The 20826-nt window shown below is 40.7% G+C and overlaps 1 long non-coding RNA gene across 2 annotated transcripts in view; it reads left to right on the top strand.

The window, feature by feature from the left end:
• The window catches only part of LOC147344328 (uncharacterized), a 32526-nt gene extending 12164 nt beyond the window's left edge, over nucleotides 1-20362 (top strand). Inside the window, exons 4-5 of one of the 2 annotated variants that reach the window (XR_015155744.1) lie at nucleotides 85-628; nucleotides 19931-20362. This is a non-coding gene — a long non-coding RNA (uncharacterized LOC147344328). The remainder of the gene's footprint in view (nucleotides 1-84; nucleotides 629-19930) is intronic. The other variant, XR_015155743.1, reaches the window with a different exon arrangement.
• Nucleotides 20363-20826: the final 464 nt, after the last annotated feature.

Raw genomic sequence — 20826 nt, forward strand, 5'->3', positions numbered from 1 at the left:
TTGGAGAAATATCCAGCAGGTAAAGTTCATGACTGAGGGAGAAGGAGGTGTCAGAATGACTCCAGCATTTCTTTGAATGCATAGAAATGCCATTTCCTGAGATGGGGAACTGAAGACGTTGGAAGATGGAGAAGAAGGCTGGTTCGCTTTTGCACCTGTGATGCTGAAGCTGCTCTTGGTCATCCAGGTGGAGTTGTTGAGAAGGCAGGTGATGTGTGAGACTGGTACTCAGAGCACAGGTCTGTCCCAGAGAGATACAGTTTGGAAATTTCACCAATTGCTAGCACAAGTTTTTCTCGACTCTGAGCATCCCTACTGAAGAACGTTACTACTTCAGCTGCAATGCAGGATTCACAAAAGTTCAAGCACTTGTTCCGCCAGCTTGGACTCTGAATAACAGGTGGTCTGAAACCCCTTCAAAGTGGACGAGAGAGAACGAGAGAGAAGCTGACACATAAAGTTCACCACCACCATTGGTACCAGTGTCTACAGAGCTGGGGCAGCAGGCAGTGGTCACAGGGCACTGTGGTACCAGGGATTATCATCAACTGGGAGCAGATGAAGACAACGCGCCTGAAGGTCTCATCTAGAGAATGATTGGTGGTTCCAAAAGTCACTGGATAGTCAGGTAAGCAAGCTCCAAGGAAATAGATGAACGATACCAGGGGTGAGCAGGGAAAAGCCCTGAGTCAAGTATTCAGAGAGGCTGGTAGGGAAGATCAATAGAAACCAGCCTGTGAAATGCCCAGGATCTGGGTCATAAATACACGATGCAGGGAGGGTGACAGGTGTATGCCTCTTAAACTCTCCTGGGAGGAAAAAATTTTAACTGTTGCCACTCTAGTAGATTTTCAAAATGACAGGAAATCGCTAAATAAATTGTGAAATGTTAGCTCAAAGTTCTATTTGTTTTGCTGCGGTGTAAAAACCATCCTCCTCCCACTCCATCAAAATAGCGAAGCAAAGAAGAAAAGGAAGGGCTTTAGTGTGGACATTGGGACATCAGTCACATTTTCTTTTACTTTCTCTCTCCACCCTCACCTCCAGTCCCATCCTTCCTACATAACCCCTCCTTCAACCTCCTTCTTCACTCCTTCTGTCATGTGATTTAACATTTCTGGAAGATTCTAGAACAGTTAGAAGGAGCCATAAGAGATAGAGAAATAGCTGTGTTAAGGTGCAAAGTGAGAAATCACAGTTGAAGACTGTGATGTGTGGTGGTGGTGGGCGGGCAGAGCAGTGTTTATCTCGTTAGAAACTAAGGCAACTTTCTGCTCCCTCTGCCTCTCCACTACGAACTACTTGATTATTTAGAGGATATGGATGCCCAGGTGAGAGAAGGTGAGTGTACTTACCTGTAAAGGGGAAAGAAGGATTCAGGCATTCATATGACTCAATGTATAAGTTCATTTTTGTTTTTTCAGTTACAAAATTATGAGACCCTAGTTAGGTTCTCAAAGCTGTGTTTTCCTGGCTGCAATGTCTTGGGTGAGTTGCTTAATCTTCCTGATCCTCAGTTTACTGAAAATATGAGATGACAGTGATGATCTCTGTCCGACCTTCATAGCAACTTTTGAAAATTGGGGATTAAATTAAATGACATATGTAAATTCTTTATAAAGCAATTAGTTATCATTGTGACCCTTGATATGAATTTGAGTTCAGTTTCTGTAGAATGATAGAAATATGGGTTAAAAAATGTAGCAAAGCAATGCAATGAAAACTAAAAACAGCAACTCCATATAGCAGAAATCTGAAGCCAGAGAGAGTTCTTATCAGCACTGAGTGTTGAACTTCCTGGCAAACGAGGCATAAAGGGAAATTAGCTAGTAAATGATGCTCAGTATTTCTGCTGGAGTCATCAACTTTTTATAGAAATTACTGCTGGCAATTCCATCCCCTGCTTATAGCTTAGGGTTGGCTTGGAATATTTGCTGAATGAACAAATTAAATTAAGACCTCATCTTTGTCTTTAGCCTAATGGGGAGGAGTTTGTCACGTGTATGCTTGTATTAAGGGATCATAACCAATACAAGGGGCCAGTTTCCTAAAGCCACATTAGCAATGGAACAGAAATTATATTTTTAGGACCATTTCTTTTATTGACTTCCATTGTTTGGTCAGTCAGCAATCATTTTTGGGCACTGTTGGCTGCAGACACCACACCAGTTCTCTGCAGAAGGAAATGAAAACTAAGGATCTGAAAGGTTGTTGTTGAATGAAAAGACGCTGGGATTCTTGGCCCCTGGAGGAGAAGAATTCAATCTGGGGCCAGAGACGAGGCTTGATCGCTCAGAGCTTTTGTGTAATAAAGTTTTATTAAAGTATAAAGGAGATAGAGAAAGCTTCTGACATAGACATCAGAAGGGGGCAGAAAGAGTACCCCCCTGCTAGTCTTCAGATGGATGTTATATAGTCACTAGCAGTCTGTTAATGAAAGAAAGGAATGTCTTAAAACTCAGAATGGCACCAGGTGCCTCACCCATAAGATGCATTTTGGGATAATCTTGGCACCAAATGGTTCATCCTGGGCCATAAAATGATTAACTTGAATCTCGTAGAAGGGCAGATTACCATACAAATAGTTTCATTTATATAGATTAGGGCAACAATATCTGAGTATAACATACTGGGTTGTCAAGTAGGTTCTGAGCCATTTGGCGGAACCGACTTGAAGACAGAGTCTGGGGTAAATGCATAGCACATTAGCATAGCTTAAGACAAACATTTCCTTAAGGAAAAGGCATTGGTTAACTCAAGGTTTGCGAATAGTTAACTTCAGGTGAAACCAGGTGTCATTATGGCAACACAGTATTTTAAGAGAAACCTCCTTTTAAATTTGTATAGAGAAGGAAAAAAATATCGCTAGTTTGTTTCCTCCTGCTGCTTAAGAGAGAGAAAAATGTCAGACACTTGCAGGCTATTTCCTCCGTTTGGAGACCCCTGGCCTTCCTGCCTGTTACTCTTTCAGATCTAGTACTTTAACTTCTAGAATGTAGCCCAGAAAAATACTCCCTTATGAACACAAAGAGAGATGCACAAAAAAGTTTATAGTCTTATTGTTTGTATAACAAGGAAAATGGGATATAATGTGAAAGTCTTTCCAAAGAGAAATGTAAGTAAACTATAGGGCCTCGCTATGATGGAATCCTATGCAGCTGTTAAAAATCAGTGAGGCAGAGCCATGTGCTTCATCAAGGAAGCGTGCTCCTGTCTTATACTACTTAGTGGTAAAAGCAATTTGCAAAACAGCATGTAGGCAATGATTTCATCTTCAGGAAAAAATATAATTATTAATAATCTGTTGTTTTGATACACTGTGGACAAAATATGCAGTGGTTATCTTGTGACAGAAAGATTCTGGGGGAAGTTTCGTTGTCTACGTTCTGTATTTCTCTAAGATGTGAATTTTAGATTGCCTTGTGTTACGTGTGTTATCAGAGCAATAAAGATGCTACGTACTGTGCAGGGAGCTGTGGATAACATGATGTATAAGTTACTGTCCCCACCCTTGTAAAGGTCAAAGTCTAGTAGGGGAGAAAGCCACTAAAGGAAGGATGCCATCATGTGAGCAGTGATAGAACTGTGTCCAGGGGGCACAGGTGTTGTGGGGAGGTACAGGGTGGGGGAAGGGATGCTCAGAAGGGCGTTGTAGGGAAGTCGACCCTGAACATGGTCCGGAAAAATACCCAGAGTGGTCATGACCAGGAAGTTACATCAACAAATGCCAAATGAGGATTCAAAATGGTCAGCAGCATAGTAGTAACTCAGGAAGTAGTTCCATTCCTGGAACATTCTGACTCACGAAGTGCCACAGGAGGTCAGACGATGGAGGGGACCCTTTAAAGACAGATGGTCGAAGGGAGTCACAGAGGGTCAACTCAAGGCCAGTTTCTACAGGCCAGTCATGTGGTTCTGCCCATTCCCTCATTAGAAAGAACTTGGCATTAAATCAGAGCTTAGTTGGTGTTCTAAGGACACATTCAGATGATCCTAATGAATCCCCAAGCTTCCTGCACCACATTGTTCTTAAATCTTGACTTTATGGTTCAGAGGCAAGACACAAGTGTCATCAGAGCGATATTTATTTGGAGATGAAATCACTGAGATACTTTGATTGATAGCAGGGTGAAGGACAGGGCCTCAAGTTTCTTACTGACAAAAAGAACATGTTTTCCCCACGTCTACCCATTTGTTTATCTCACCAAGGGCTTTGGCAGACACATGGGTCATCTGCCTCTGTTTTTCTCTGGTCTTTAGAGGTGGTCTTCCTGGCACTGCTTTCCCAGAAAGCTTCTTGTTAGATTTGGCATCCTGACTTGGTGAAGTGGTTAGGAAACACAGTTCAGGATGGAGTGAGTCTAATGTACGCTGTCTCTATCCAACCCTGTACCTCGCAAAAGAACTAGAGATGGAAAAAGAGAGAGAAATGGAAAAGGTGGGACAACTGAGGCTGCTCACCAAAAGGAGTTGTACAAATTAGAGATTTTCATCCCGGCTGATTGGGGATCTTTATTTCCTCCCAGTTTGTTTCCACTGCCAGGGCTCATATCTCTCTGTTAACATATATATAATAACATGCCTTCTAGGGGCATATATACAACCTTTTGTCTCTCAGTAAACCTTATTAATGAGTATAACATACATTTAGAAAGATGCACAAGTCATAAGTGTATCACATGATACGTATTTACAAACTGAACACACTTGTTGAATCAGCTCCAGATCAAAACATAGAACAACAACAACAAAAAAAAAACAAAAAAAACAGAACATTATCAGCATGCCACCCTCATGCTCTCTTCCAGTTAATATGTCTCCCCCCAGTCACCCTCCTGACACAGAATACCCACTATCCTGACTTATTCCGTAGATCAGTTTTACCTGATTTTGAACTTCAAATTATATGTTTGTGAGTCTCTGATTTATTTGACTCCATATCATGCAATTGTATTTTTATGAAGACTCATCTTACTATTGATGGACATCCAGGTTATTTCAATTTTGGGGTATTACTAGTAATGATGCTGTGAATATCTGTGTGTGTGTGTTTAGGTGAACATATGTGTACATATCTGCTGAGTATGTTATTAGTAAAATTGCTGGATTGTAGGAATGCACATGTTCCCTTTTAGTAGCTACTGCTAAATGGTTTTTCAACATAGTTATACTAATTTATACCCTCACCAGCAGCAGTGTATAAAAGTCTCAGTTGATATACATCTTCTCCTACATTTTGCATGACTTGCCCTTTTCATTATAACTATTGGAAGAGACTCTGATGCTGGGAGGGATTGGGGGCAGGAGGAGAAGGGGACGACAGAGGATGAGATGGCTGGATGGCATCACTGACTCGATGGACGTGAGTTTGAGTGAACTTCAGGAGTTGGTGATGGACAGGGAGGCCTGGCGTGCTGTGATTCATGGGGTCGCAAAGAGTCGGACATAACTGAGCGACTGAACTCAACTCAATTCTAGTGGGGGCATGGTGGTATCTGATTGTAAGTTTTTTTTTTTATTGTAACTTTTTAACTTTGCTTTTCCATGATGACTAAATGAACCCAATCACCTTTTCATCTACTTTAGCTAATCTGGATATTCTTTTTTGTGAAACACCTTTTCAAGTCTTTGGCCTATTTTATTGGGCTCTCTTCTACTTAATGATTATAGGGTTTCTTTATATCTTTTGGATGAGTCTTTTGTTAGATAAATGCATTGCAAATACATATATCCGTGGCTTTAAAAAATCTAATGATGTCTTTGATGAGTGGATGTTCTCAATTTTAATATAGCATGATTTATCGATTTTTTTTTACTTTCTGGCTAGAGCTTTTTGTGATCTATTTAAGACATGTACAAGGCCAGTGTAATAAACATATTCTCTGTATTTTCCTATAAAAGTCTTATGTTTTTAGCTTCGGCATTTACGCCAACAGTTCATCTGAAACTGATGTTTGTGGGTAGTATGTGATAGGAACCGAGACTTATATATTTCCCCACACGGATATTCAATCGAATCAGCACCCATAGTTTAGAACAGTGGCCTTCCCTTCTGCACTGCATGTTCACTTTCATTATGGCCCCGAGGACTGCGTCTCTGTGTGTTTATGTCCCTGGACTGTCCTCTGTGTCATTTGCCAGTTTGTCTCTATGCCAGTTGCACACCGTTTTAATTACTGAAGCTTTAACTTTGGGTAACATAAGTCCTTTGTTGTTATTCTTCAAGACTTTTCCCTTTCTCTGCACATTTCTGTATCGATTTTAGAATCACTTTTTCATTTCCAAAGCAAAACCTGCTGAAATTTTGAGTGAGATTCCTCACAACTGGTAGATCAGTTTGGAATTTGATATCTTTTTGACATCAACTTTTTCAGCTCACAAACATGATATATCCCTCCATTTATTTGAATTTTCTTTACCTATTTCACAATGCGTTGTTGTGTTCTATGTAGAGATCTTCTTTTGATTTGTTTCATTATTCATTGCATTTCCCTTTTATTGACCAGTTGTCCTAGGAGTTCATCCGCTTTATTAATCTTTCAAAGCTGAACTTTTGGCTTTGCTGATTGAGGCCGTATTTCCCCCCTTTTCCCCTTTACAGTAACTCTAGATTTATAAGAAAAATTGTGAAGATAGTACAGAGAGATCTCACATACTTTTCCGGAACTCTGTTTCCTCTAATGGTAACATCTTATGTAACCATGGTACATTTTTTACAACTAAAAAATTAATGTTGGTGCAGTACTATTTACTATACTGTAGGCTTTTTTTCATATCCCAAGTCTTTCCATGAGTATCCTTTTCTCTTGTTTCTGAATTCAGTCCAAGATACCGCCTTACATCTGTCTTATCTCTCTAGTCTCCTCTAGTCTGTGACAGTTTTTTTGGGGGGCTGGGATTTCCTTGTCTTTCGTGACCTTGACACCCTTGATGAATGCTGTTGGGATATTTTGTAGAGCATTCTTCAATTTGGTTTAAAAAAATTTTTTTTTGATGTTCAAGCTGGTTTTATAAGCATTCAATTTGGTTTTGTCTATTTTCTCATAATTAGACTAAGGTTATGGATATTGGGGAAGAATATCTCAGATGATAATTCATTACCTCATATCAGGGGTTATATGATGTCAGTATGACCAAATGCTGGTGTTATTAACTTTGTTCAGTTAGTAAAAGCAGTGTCTGCCAGGGTTCTACGACTGTAAAATTGCCTTTTTTTCCCCTTTCCGTACTTTGTCCATTAGAGGTGAGCCGCTAAGTCCAGCCATCACTCAAGCTGAGGGAAAGTAAACTCCACCTTCTAGAGGGATGTGTATCAAAGAATTTGTGGACATATTCAAAGTTCCACAGTAGTTAGTAAATATTTCAGTAGTTACACTTTAAGGCTATGCAAATATCCTGTTTCTCCTTAAAATTTTACCAATCAATTTGAAATCCCATGGGCAGAGGAGCCTGGTGGGCTACACAGTCCATGGGGTTGCAAGAGTTGAACACTGCTTAGTGACCAATCAGCAGCCAAAGGATATTGCCTGAAGCACTGTTACTATAGTGTGCTAATAGTGTTTTTTTCTGTTTCTCTCATTCCTTGCTTTTTAAAATTGGAGTTTTTCTGTAATAGATTATTGTTGACTATAGGTACAATATTGTCTAGCAGATCTCTAGAGCTAATTCATCTTGTTTGACTGAGACTTTTTGCCCAATGACTAGTAACTGTTTCCTCTGCCCCAAGCCTCTAGCAACTGCCATTCCACTCTTTGAGCCTATGAATTTGACTATTTTACTTGTGCAATATTTGTGGAATAAGTGGAATTGTGCAGTATTTGTCTTTTTGTTACTGGCTTATATCTTTTTCTTTTTAAAGTTATGAGATGCTTCAGTCCCCAGACTTAGAATCAGTCATTTCCTTTTATTGGAAAATGGTATTTAAAAACCCAAGATCTGGGTGTTAGCTGTGCTCATTGCCACTGGGATATCATTGATTCTAGGTTTTCTGAGTGTACAGAGCTAGAAAAATGATATATACAGTATACACATATACACGTATGTAATATTCCATATCAACATTTGTTTCTGTATTCATTTGTATATGTATTTGAATAAATCATGAGTTTCTACTGATTTCTGTGACTCGAATCCAGCAGGATTCACTTTAGACTTCCCCTCCCTTGTTTGTGTCTTCTTTCTTTTATAGTGAAGAACATGATTCTCATCATGTATAATGTATTTATCTATTGTTCAGTCTTAGCATATAAGTAATGTTAGACTTGTTAACCTGTGCTCCTGTGAAAACCAGATTTACCAACTGTAATACTCAGGCTTTATGTCTTTAGCATCACAGTATCTAGATAAACCCAGTTTTTCTTGAGATTGTGTCATAAATTAGCTTCATCTGTCACACATGTACAGTTCAATCAGGAAAAAGCATGTGTCATCTTGGGCGAGCAGGTTATGAATCCAATGGTATATTGGACAGGAGGTTAGGCAAGGCCTCCCCTTTTCTCAGGATTCTGACCAATTGGACATACACACATGTTGCCAAATGGGAATCAGGTCTAGTATCACATTTGATACTGAGAAGATGTGCTGCAGAATACAGTGGGACATGTCACGTGTTACTTCCTCCTACCACACGGAAGTAACAGCTGTTCTGGGGCAGAGAGAGAGAACAGTAGGTCTGACCTGCAGCGGGGAGGATGAGAGGGAGAGGGGAAGGGCCTGTCTAGGTGAGGAAGACAAGGGGTCAGACTTTATTTGGAGAGTAAGAGAGCAGAAGGAGAGGGAAATGCAGAGTAGGGGTCAGTTCTACTTTGAAGTGCTGGTGGGTTCCAAGGATTCATGGTATATCACGCTCTCTGGGACATGACAGGGTGTAGTGAACAGAAACAGGAGTGTTTATTCCAGGACTGGAGCTGTCAGGAGTGGAGTGGGGACCTCTTTCCTAAAGTGGTAAGCTTGGGTAGGCCGTGTCCCCACTCTGTTACTTTACCTGGTCAACAGATTTTAGAAAAGACAATTCTGAAAGACAATCCAGAGCAAGGCTTTGAAATTCTTCTGAAATAAACACAGAAGTGGTCATTTTAAAAATAGAGTTGATGTTCTGATGATGACTGTAACTAGTGTTCATTAAAAAATTTAGACAATATGAAATATAAAGAATAAAATCAAATGACTATAATCTAAATATCCAAGAAAAAGAAATGTTAACATTTTGTGGTATTCTTTTTTTTTTTTAACTCATTTTTCCCCCCCAAAAAGTGACTTTTTGTTTTGTTGCTAGTCTCCATTTTTTTTGGTCAGCTCTGTTTCATTAATTTTTGTTCATTATCTCATTACTTCTACTTATTTTAGACTTACATTTGCTTTTTTCTAGCTTTTAACATGTAAATTTAGGCCCTTTATTTTAGATTGTTTTTCTTTACTTGTATACATCTTTAAATTTATACATTACCCTCCAAGGACTGCTTTGCTGTATGGTACAGATTTTGATACACTGGTTTTCCCTTTCATCCTGTTCCAAATATTTTCTAGTTTCCTTGGTAATGTCTTCTTTGGGCCATTGGTTATTTACAAGTCTGTTTGCTTATTTTCTAAATATTTGAAGATTTTTCCATATTTTCTCTTGTTTATGACTAACTGAACTTCAATGTGGTCAGAAAACATATTCAATATGTTTCAGCCCTTTCAAACTTATTGAAATTTATTTTATGGCCCAGATTACGTATCACAGTGAAATTTCCATGAGCATTTGAGAGCAATGTGTATTTCACTGTTGTTGAGTGTAGTGTCTACAAATGTCTGTCAGGTTAAGTTGTTGCAGTGTTGTTCAAATCTTCTATGCACTTAATTGATTTTTATTTTGCTACTTTAATTAATAAGAAGACTTTTATTATCTCTAATTTTAGATTTATCCATTTTTCCTTTTGGTTTTTTATTTGAAGTTTTGTGTAATTTGAAGCTTTCTTATTTAGTACAAAGGCATTGTACATAGTACAAAGTACATGTCTTCTTGATTAAAGACATCATTCTTGAATTTGAGGAAAGCAGATTGCCCTTTAGATATGGGGGAGCCTCATCCCATCAGTTGAAAGACTTAACAGAACAAAGACTGACCTCCCCTGAGCAAGAAGGAAGCCTCATAGGAGATGGCTTTAAACGTGAACGGCAACACTGACTCTTCCCTGGGTCTCTAGGATGCCAGCCCACCTTTGCAGATCTTGGATTTTCCAGCCTCCATAATTATGCAGATTAGTTGAAAGTTGCTCATTGTGTCCAACTCTTCGCGACCCCGCGGACTATAGAGTCCATGGAATTCTCCAGGCCAGAATACTGGGATGGGTAGCCTTTCACTTCTTCAGGAGATCCTCCCGATCCAGGGATCAAACCCAGGTCTCCTGCACTGCAGGCAGATTCTTTATCAGCTGAGCCACAGGGAAGCCCAAGAATACTAGGGTAGGTAGCCTATCCCTTCTGCAGTGGATCTTCCCAACCTAGGAATTGAACTGGGGTCTCCTGCATTGCTGCTACTGCTAAGTCACTTCAGTCGTGTCCAACTCTGTGTGACCCCATAGAAGTCAGCCCACCAGGCTCCCCCGCCCCTGGGATTCTCCAGGCAAGAACACTGGAGTGGGTCTCCTGCATTGCAGGTGGATTCTTTACCAACTGAGCTATCAGGGAAGACCATAATTATGCAAGGCAGTTGCTTAAAGTTAATTCCTATCTCAGATTGGCTGTCTTTCTTTGCAGAACCCTGGCTAATACAACTCATTAAGTAAAATTTTCACATTGGTCTATATTTCATGTCTAGAAGTTTCATTCAGTTCTTTTTTCATGTTTTTTATATCTGCATTATAGTCATGTAATTCTTTATGTAACTCACTCACTTCAGTAGTTTTCGACTCTTTGTGACCCTATGGACTCTAGCCCACCAGGCTCCTCTGTCCATGGGATTCTCCAGGCAAGAATACCAGAGTGGGTTATTTCCTTCTCCAGGGGATCTTCCCGACCCAGGGATTGAACCCACATCTCCTATGACTCCTTCATTTCAGGTGGATTCTTTACCCACTGAACTGCCTGGGAAGCCCTTCTTTATTCTTTAGCATGTTTATAATAGATGTTTAAAAAAATCTTACCCACTATTTCTGAATCTGTTTCACGTGATTGGTTTTTTTTCCAGTGCAGTCACAACGACCTTCCTTTTGTGTGCCTGCTTCCCTGAGATCTCTTCCTTTTCTTATGAAGACACTTGTCGTATTGGATTAGGGCTTATGACCTCATTTAAAGCTTAATTACCTCTTAAAAGGCCTTATCTCCAAATACAGTCACATGGAGAGGGGTTAGCGCTTCAGCCTATGAATTTGGGGGGGTACAGTTCAGCCCATAAGACTGTTGTTGTTTTGTTTTGTTTCCCTTAATGAGTGTTCCTTAATGAAGCTGTGTTCTGGCAGGGAGTTAAGTTGCTTGGGAAACAGCCTCCCTCTTTCAGGGCTTGTTTTCAGCTCTGTTAGGGCAATACCATAGAAGCCTTTATTCTAGATCTGGTATAGCCCCACTGTGAGGACATGGTCCTCTGGACTCTCTACTGAGTGCTGATCAGTGATGAGTCACTGCCCTGGCTGGTTAGGACTTACATTTCTTTCAGTCTTTTCAGCTGTCCCAAGTGTTCAGCTTACAGATCCCTGGTCATTTTATCCCTGATTCTGTGGAGTTTCGTCCTGTTAATGCACACCTTCATACTTGTGCATTAAAGAGTTTCCTGAAGCTCTTTCTCTGCCCAGTTCTCTCTTCTCTGGAATTTTGCCTCCACGAAGTCCAGCTGTCCCAGCACACTCAGACCCAAGTGTCTGTATCCACAGTGCAGCAAGACTGGCCACCTGCTTGGGATTCTCCTCCGTCTACAGTCTGTAAAGTTCCTCTGGTCAAGAACTAGGGCAAAAACAGGGCTGCTCTTATTTTCCTTTCCCCCCCGAGATTAGAGCTTTGCAATGACTGTTGTTCCATATTTGGAAACCATTGTTTGTGTATCTTCCCAGTTACCTAGTTGTTCATAGGAAAAGGAGCTATGTAGCTGGTTACTCTATCCAGGCATATTTCTTTATTCTCATATATTTAAGACCTATGGAAGAAGTAGAAAATGTTAAAAAGAAAAAAGCAACCTTATGGTGTCTAGATTTTGTATATGGTTTGTTTCACGTCTTTTGTCTTAAAACCTTTATTAAAACCTTTATACCTCATTAAAAACTCCTTAGGATGCTGCATTAATTGGATGCTGTATGCTTGGACTGAAGACCAGAGCCAGGGACAGAGTCAGATCCTGGGACTTGGCCCTGGCCCTGATGAGGCACTGGCAAAGGGGACGCCGGGCTGTGGGAAGTAGAACACTGGGGCCCTGGGGCTCCACGAGGACAAGTGCAGTGTCCTTCCTCGCCACTGCCTTGTCATCTGTTCTCTCAAATCGCGTTCTGACTTTGCATCTTGCCAAATAAATACCTCTGGCTTTATGAGTACCTTGCTGACCAGGTAGCTGGATGTAAGGGGGTAGAGCATGGCCGCCAGACTTAGATGTCAGACAGATTTAGCCTTGAGGCTCTCAGCTTCTTTACTCAGTAGTTAATGGCTCTTGGGAAAGCCATGATACCTCTTCAAATCCTCCATTTGCTCATCCATAAGGGAATGAGTGTTGTGACCTCACTGGGCTGTTATCAGGTCTATTGAGATCATAACCCAAGAGCACTGGGTATCATGTCCGATACAGGCTAGGTTTTCTCTAGTTGCCTATAGGGTTTCTTCATAAAATCAGGTGTAAAACTGTGAACTGGATGTATTTGGGGCTAAGGTGAGCTACAGGGAACTCGAGGACCTGAACAACTCTGTGTATCATTTCTTGCCTCTCTTTGTTCACAGACCAGAAAATGAAATCAGGCAGATGATCTCTACCAAGGTTATCATCAAATTCCTGGTTGTGAAAGTCTAGCCAGGTGAGGCTTGGCTTTATCTGACAGTTTGCAGAACTGGCTGCTCAGGCAACAGTTTCTGTCCCACACATAGCCTGGGACACCAGCTGTCCCGCCTTTCGTGGGGTCTGCCTGCAGCTGTGATCAGGACAGACTGTGGTGGCTGCTACCCATGAGACCACTAAGGATCATTACAGAACAGTCTGTGTTTGGGTTCTAGGCAATTAGGAGCTGGACCTTTACAAAAGGCTTTTCATTCACCCAAAGCAAGAACTCAAATTTCATCTGTTCTTCTTCTTTGCCTTTTAGCTAGCTCCTTTCCTTTCATTATTTCTGCTGTTCTGATACTTGTGTCTTTTGTTTCCTCCTTCTAGGATGCCTATTTCTCCATGCTTGTCTGGCTACCCTCATCTGTCCTTCAGAACATGTCCCCTGATTGGCTCACATTTCCCTCTTTGACACTCACGCTCATCCTGTCTCTCACTATACTATTCAGTCATTCCCTCTTTGTTCATATATATTGTCTGGTACCTAGCAGGCTTTTTTTTTTTTTTTTTGAGTAGCTGAGGAAATAGAGAGAAAAGATAATCAATCATCTAACCATTGTACAGCAGAAACTAATGTATCATTGTAAAGTGTTAATACTCCAAAAAAGAAAAAAAAAAGAATAGAGGTCAGAGGTCAGAGGAATTACAAAACGTGTTTCATACCCACTGTCATTTGGAAAGAACTGTCAAAGCAGAGAGCTCCCTCATGGGGTAAGAACGTCATGTTTGCAATAGTGACAGGCACCTGGCAACGTGAGAAATGCTTGAGGTATTCCAAGTACTCCTTTGCTTGGCTGTTCCTTCATTCACTTATTCAATATTTATTAATGTATGTGTGCCAAGCACAGTTCTAGATGCTGCTGGAAATATCACTAGTGAACAAAACTGAAAAAAAAAAAAAACCATAAAAAACCAACAACAACCCTATCTTCATGGAGCTTATGCTTTAGTCAGGGGCAGCTGATTATAAAGAGATCTAATAAGCCAGGTAGTTATCGGCCTGATGAAGAGAATTAAGGCAGCATTGCGGAGGGGGGGGGCACTACTTTAGCTGGAATAACCAGGGGGAAACTTTCTCTAAGAACATTTGAATAGAGACCTGGATGAAGCAGGGACTCAGGCATCCATATTCTGTGAAAAGCTGTGTTCTAAGTAGAAGGAGGAACAATGGGAAGGCCTTGGGGTGGGAGCAGGCCTGATAGCTGTAACCACCACTTTTTTCTCAGTGGTAAGATGACCACAGAACTTTCATTTTGCCCTTTTGCATTATAGCTCTTACCAGATAAACCAAATAATGTTACAGGTCCACTTTCTACTTTGTGGTTCATATGGTAAAGAATCCACCTGCAATGCAGGAGACCTGGGCTCGATTCCTAGATTGGGAATATCCCCTGGAGAAGGGAATGGCTACCATTCTAGTATTCTTGCCTGGAGAGTTCCACGGACAGGAGCCTGGAGGGCTATAATCCACGGGGTCGCAAAGAGTTGGACACGACTGAGCGAATAACATTAACACTTTACTATGTATAGTGAACATATTCCTGGAATATGGAAGCTAGTGAATTTATTTTTTGTAATTCAATTCCATTTTAAAGGTACACAGGAGCTTGTCTCTTAAAGGGACTCCACAGCTAATTATTTTAGTAGAGTGAGTAGTCAGCCTTAGAAGATCCCTTAGTTTCTTATCATTTCAAAATCCTATGCTTTTTTGTCTCTACAGAGGCTCAGCTTCTGTATATTTTCATGAAGGTGGAGAAAACACAACACTCAGTTCAGTTCAGTCGCTCAGTCGTGTCTGACTCTTTGCGACCCCATGAATCGCAGCACGCCAGGCCTCCCTGTCCAACACCAACTCCCGGAGTTCACTCAGACTCACATCCATCGAGTCAGTGATGCCATCCAGCCATCTTATCCTCTGTCGTCCCCTTCTCCTCCTGCCCCCAATCCCTCCCAGCATCAGAGTCTTTTCCAATGAGTCAACTCTTCGCATGAGGTGGCCAAAGTACTGGAGTTTCAGCTTTAGCATCATTCCTTCCAAAGAAATCCCAGGGCTGATCTCCATTAGGATGGACTGGTTGGATCTCCTTGCAGTTCAAGGGACTCTCAAGAGTCTTCTCCAACACCACAGTTCAAAAGCATCAATTTTTCGGCACTCAGCCTTCTTCACAGTCCAACTCTCACATCCATACATGACCACAGGAAAAACCATAGCCTTGACTAGACGAACCTTTGTTGGAAAAGTAATGTCTCTGCTTTTGAATATGCTATCTAGGTTGGTCATAACTTTCCTTCCAAGGAGTAAGCGTCTTTTAATTTCATGGCTGCAGTCACCATCTGCAGTGATTTTGGAGCCCAAAAAAATAAACTCTGACACTGTTTCCACTGTTTCCCCATCTATTTCCCATGAAGTGATGGGACCGGATGCCATGATCTTTGTTTTCTGAATGTTGAGCTGTAAGCCAACTTTTTCACTCTCCAATTTCACTTTCATCAAGAGGCTTTTGAGTTCCTCCTCACTTTCTGCTATAAGTGTGGTGTCATCTGCATATCTGAGGTTATTGATATTTCTCCTGGCAATCTTGATTCCAGCTTGTGCTTCTAGTCCAGCGTTTCTCATGAGGTACTCTGCATATAAGTTAAATAAGCAGGGTGACAATATACAGCCTTGATGTACTCCTTTTCCTTGGAACCAGTCTGTTGTTCCATGTCCAGTTCTAACTGTTGCTTCCTGACCTGCATACAAATTTCTCAAGAGGCAGATCAGGTGGTCTGGTATTCCCACATCTTTCAGAATTCAACACAACACTAAGTACATATAAGTGGCAGCCAGCAGTTAGTCAAGCAGGTAAAATTTCACTGGAAGAGATTGAAATTGTTTTTTTTCCCCATGCAATATAGAGTTTATCAATCTCTACCTTACTTCCCCTGTTATCCAAAAAAAGGGCAACTCTGGGCAGAAAGGAAGTAGACATTAGAAGTCAGATGACTAGGAAAAAAGACTTTAAAGTAGCTGTTTCCTAAACTCTATTTAAAAGAGCAAGCCCACGATTCTTCTCTTAAGGGAAGGATCTCCTCTTGAATTTCAGTTCGAGCGGGCTGTGTTATGATAGGAGCGAGTAAGGATGGTCCAGTTCCAAATTTTTTTCAGTTTCCCCAAATCATCTTGGTTATTGTAAACAAACAAATGAAATGAGGCATAACATGAATCGTGTAGAGTGTATGTGTACATGCATGCTTGTGGAGGAAGGGTTCATATGTGAATATTTTTACATGTCTCTCAGGTGGCATTAGTGGTAAAGAATCCGCCTGCCAATGTAGGACATGCAAGAGACATGGGTTTGATTCCTGGGTTGGGAAGATCCCTTCGAGTAGGAAATGGCAACCCACTCCAGTATTCTTGCCTGGGAAATCCCATGGACAGAGGTGCCCAGCGGGCTACAGTCCATGAGGTTGCAACGAGTCAGATACGACTGAGCACATGGAAAGGTCCAGTTTGGTGTGGTGAGTACATTTAATTTGGCAAAGATAACGTTGGCAGTATGGCTCCTACTGGAGATATTTTTATTGAATGGATTGTTTGTTTACTAGTATATAACATGACAACCTCCTATAATTTTTAAATTATTCATAATGATTCAAGAGTTACTAAAGCAAAAAGGGAAAAAATAAAAGAGAACAAACATATAATTCATGGACAGAGTAATTTTCTGGCTTGAACAAGGAGCCAGTCCTTAACAGAGTCAGTGCAGAAGGTGCATCATCCAGCCATTCAAGGGTCTGACTGAACCACCATCACCAACCCAGCTATTGGTGCTGCTTGGACTTCATGTGCAGCCAGCTTTGCTCAGCTGGAGATGGGAGGGAAAACTCTTTTTTTGTCCTCCTCTTTTTACCGTCAATGAGTCAGCAGGAATGCTGGTTCTGAAGACAGTTTCCTATGCAGTGTACATTTCCCAGCTCTTTACAGTGGAGGCAGTTTCATAGTGATTTTGTTGTGGTTTTTAAACCTTGGGACGTATAGGCAGTTCCCCACTTAGGCACTGGAAGTGAATAGGGAATTACAATGCTCAGGGTAACTCCACCAGCAGAGCTGTTTGTTTGGTATCTGTTAAGTCCTGCCACTTTGAAATCATCTTCACTGCAATCTTATAGGTGTCATCTTCATCCCTTCTCTCAGTGTGACAAGGGAACAGATGAAAGTCTCCCTGGAATTACCTCTGGGTGAAGTTGTTAGCCTCTCCCTCCTCCTAAAGCATCTTCTGAGCTCTCTCTTTCCTTGGAGTTGACATAGCCCTTTGTCTGACCCACTAATCTGTTGCTTTTCCAGTCCAGATTTTGGATGGAATTCGTCCATGTTTGTGATACCTTTCACTAGATAAAGGCCACTTACTCATTCAGCCAATGAATACATATCTATGGCTGTTCCGGGCCAAGCACCATGCTGGTGTCTGGCTGTGTGAATTTGCATGGTCACGGCAGTGCTTGTTATCAATCTAGAGCCCACTTACTTCTGGCAGTTTCACAGATGGACATTGTACCTCCAACCCTGCCTGATTCTTTGCTAATGTGCTGGTGCTGGCAGGAACACAAAGCTTTTTGGTCCAGTGGGCCTGCAATGAAGGTTGATATTGATAATACCAATGGAGATGGGATGGGTGTCAAGTATCAGAGAAAGGCACATGGTCACTTAATCTACTTTTATTCATTCCTTCTCAGATCCTCAAGGTCGAGATCACTCTGTCTCTCTCTAATATTGGATGGTTTGGCAGAGAGCGCCCTTACATTTTGAACTCTGACAAAGAGCTCTTATATCAAGGCTTTTTAAAAGCAAATTTAACAGAACCCAACAAAGTTTTAAAAAAGTGTTCTCTCAACATTTTATTGTGAAACAAAAAATTTTGTGAGAGATTAAAAGCAAAAGAATCATGTGTGGGTACTTCCCTGGTGGCCCAGTGGTTGAGACTGTGCTTCCAATGCAAGGGGCAGAGGTTCAATCCCTGGTCAGGGAACTAACATCCCACATGCCCTGATATGCGGCCAAAAAAGTATTAAAAAAAAAAAAAGAATTCCTTAAAAAAAAAAAAATCACGTGTGGACCTCATTGCATGTTACTTGACCTAGTCTTGGAAGGTTGCATGTAAACCCCAAATTTGTTATTCAAAATCTATTTTAAGTCCACCCTGAAGAGTTGTTATTTAAAGAAATCCTGTAAAAAAAGAATAACCAGAACCCCCTGAAAGTTAGACTTGGTGGAGGCAGCAGATTCTTCTTTTTTTTTTTTTTTTTTAAGGAGGGTGGGAACATGACTCTTATGGCCATCTTGGTTTAGCCCCAGACTGGTATGGCCTGAGAACCATAATTTTAAGAAACTGTGGGAATAAGGAAAGAAGAGAGAATGGATCAAAAGATATGTGGAGTATGGACAATGGTTTCATTTTTCTCCACTGGGAAAATTTTATTCCCTGTCCCTCCCTTCCCAGAAAAGATTCAGGGATATGGCCTCAGTTTGTTCTGAACTGTCTGGAAGGAGAGTGCGGGAATCCCCTGCTTTCACAATATCAGTTGCTGGATAGAACAACATTTCTCAGGAGCCCCAGGACACAACGTTATAGAGAAAGGGGTAACTTCCATTTCTGCAGGGATACATTCCTAAGGAAGTAATTGTAATATTTTGTTTAGAAAAGAGGCGAGATCATTTGCTTGAACATCTGAATTGGCTACAGGAACCCCATAATTTGCATTTGTTGGGGGCATTTTTTGTGGATTGTTATCTTGAGAAGAAACAAAGAAAAACTTGGTTTCAAACCCAACATTCCACAAGGAAATGGAAATTTCACTGTTCCTTTCTAACATAAAAGGTCATCTTGTTGTTTATCTATGAAGCCAGGGGAAATTGGCTGTTGAGTACTTTGCATTTGGAAACACTGGCCCAAATTCAAAGATGTCTGATGCTTTCTTCCCTCTCAGCCCTGTTTTTATTTAAAGATGCTGGACTCATGAATCATTGGTGAAAACTTGAAATACAGCCCCTTCTGTTTCAGAAGATGGGGACCTTATTGTAAAAAGAGAACCCAACGTCAAGGATGCCCTAGAATGCCTAGGGATGTAGACCCTGAGAACGTAACTGCTATAATGTTCCTGGTTTTTGCATTACAGGATGCACTGTACTCTCTTGTACTTGATGAAATCACTGTGAAAACCTTTGGCAAGATGCGGATCTTGGGCACATCTTGAAGTTTCCAGCAAAGTCTCAGAATAGTTACCCTTCAAGGAGGGTGGTGACATAATTGGCTAAATACAAAATGAAAATGTGGGGCCCTTTGTTTTTTTTTTTTTAAGTATAGTTAAAGGGGTTTAAACATAAACCTTTTCCTTTAAAAATATTTTATTTTAAGCATAATGGTGTAAGTTGTGATACATGAGTAACAAAAATTATAGTTAAAAAAAAGGTTTGTTGCCATAATTTTATATACTACAGTTAAAAAAATAATACTTTATCAAACTGTGATATCCTGATTGACCATAACATTTTTCTGGCTCTCTTTTCTGGGAATCTATTTATCAGATTTATGAAAATTTATACTTTTCACAATTTCATTTTCAATTGATATAATTCACAGCAGCATGAGTTGCTGTTTGCATGTGCAAGATCACAAATAATTTTGGATAATTTTAAATTTTGAGAAGGATCTTTCTACTGATGTAACTGTTACTGGCAGCTAAGAGTATCTTATTGGCTATAATAGCATTAGGATAGATTTCTAAAGAATCATTTTGATATATAGACAGTATATCTAGAGCCGATGTTTCTGGCCTAACAGGTTCTCTAAAAAGATCTAACTCTCCATACAAATTAGTTTTGTATAAAGTTGAATTTAATTTTAAATGTAAATTTTCAGAATGGCATTTTAATGTTTTCTCTGACATTTCCTGTAGCTTGCAAAGATTCTGGGAGCAACTGAAAGTGGCTTCACAATTTGTGTATGTATATTTCAAAATGCTCCCCTGGTGGCTCAGAGGATGAAGAATCTGCCTGCTATGCAGGAGACCAGGGTTCAATTCCTGGGTTGGGAAGATCCCCTGGAGAATGGGATGGCTACCCACTCCACTATTCTTGTCTGGAGAATTCCATGGACAGAGGAGCCTGGCGGGCTACAGTTCATGGGGTCTCAAAGAGTCGGACACGACAGAGCGACTAACAATTTCACTTTTCAAAATGCTTTTTTAGGTCATCTGCTGTCTTTCTTCATACAGGATGCATTAATTTTAAAACTATCCTTCTTTTAAAATTGGTTATTTTAAAGTTTCTTATGAAAATGTTCTTTTCCATGGAATGTGACAACCTTAACATTAAATTTCTATTTTTAAGCCTGTGGCCATTTGCTTTGCAATGTTGTAAATATTGCAGCAGTTTTAAAAACTGGATTCTTTGAAGACTCCCAGTAACTCATGGATAGGCTTTATTGCAATGTCCATGTGCACATTTTTATTTTGTGATAATTTACTGACAGAGTTTATTGCCTGAGCACCAGCAGTTCCTACCCTGGCTTTCAGGACAGAGAGTTCATATTTATGCAGATGTCACGGGGCTGAGCTCTGAGGAATGACCGGCGATGGGCCTCCTATTGCTGGGGCTCGTACAGCTGCTGTTACTGCCTTTGCCACCACCTACCTTGGCTCAGTCCCAGCCCTGGCTTCCCCCACAGGGTCCCATGACATCCTGGACTGCCTTCAGCCTGTATTGCTGCCTGGTATACACCTTTTCTGCTCGTTAGCATCCTTCACTGTCACGTAGTTCAGTTCAGTTCAGTTCAAGACTTCACTTAAAAAAA

This window comes from Bos grunniens, chromosome 26, assembly GCF_055505025.1.
Source record: "Bos grunniens cultivar Pamir isolate PY7600 chromosome 26, Bosgru_T2T1.0, whole genome shotgun sequence".
Lineage (NCBI taxonomy): Eukaryota > Metazoa > Chordata > Mammalia > Artiodactyla > Bovidae > Bos > Bos grunniens.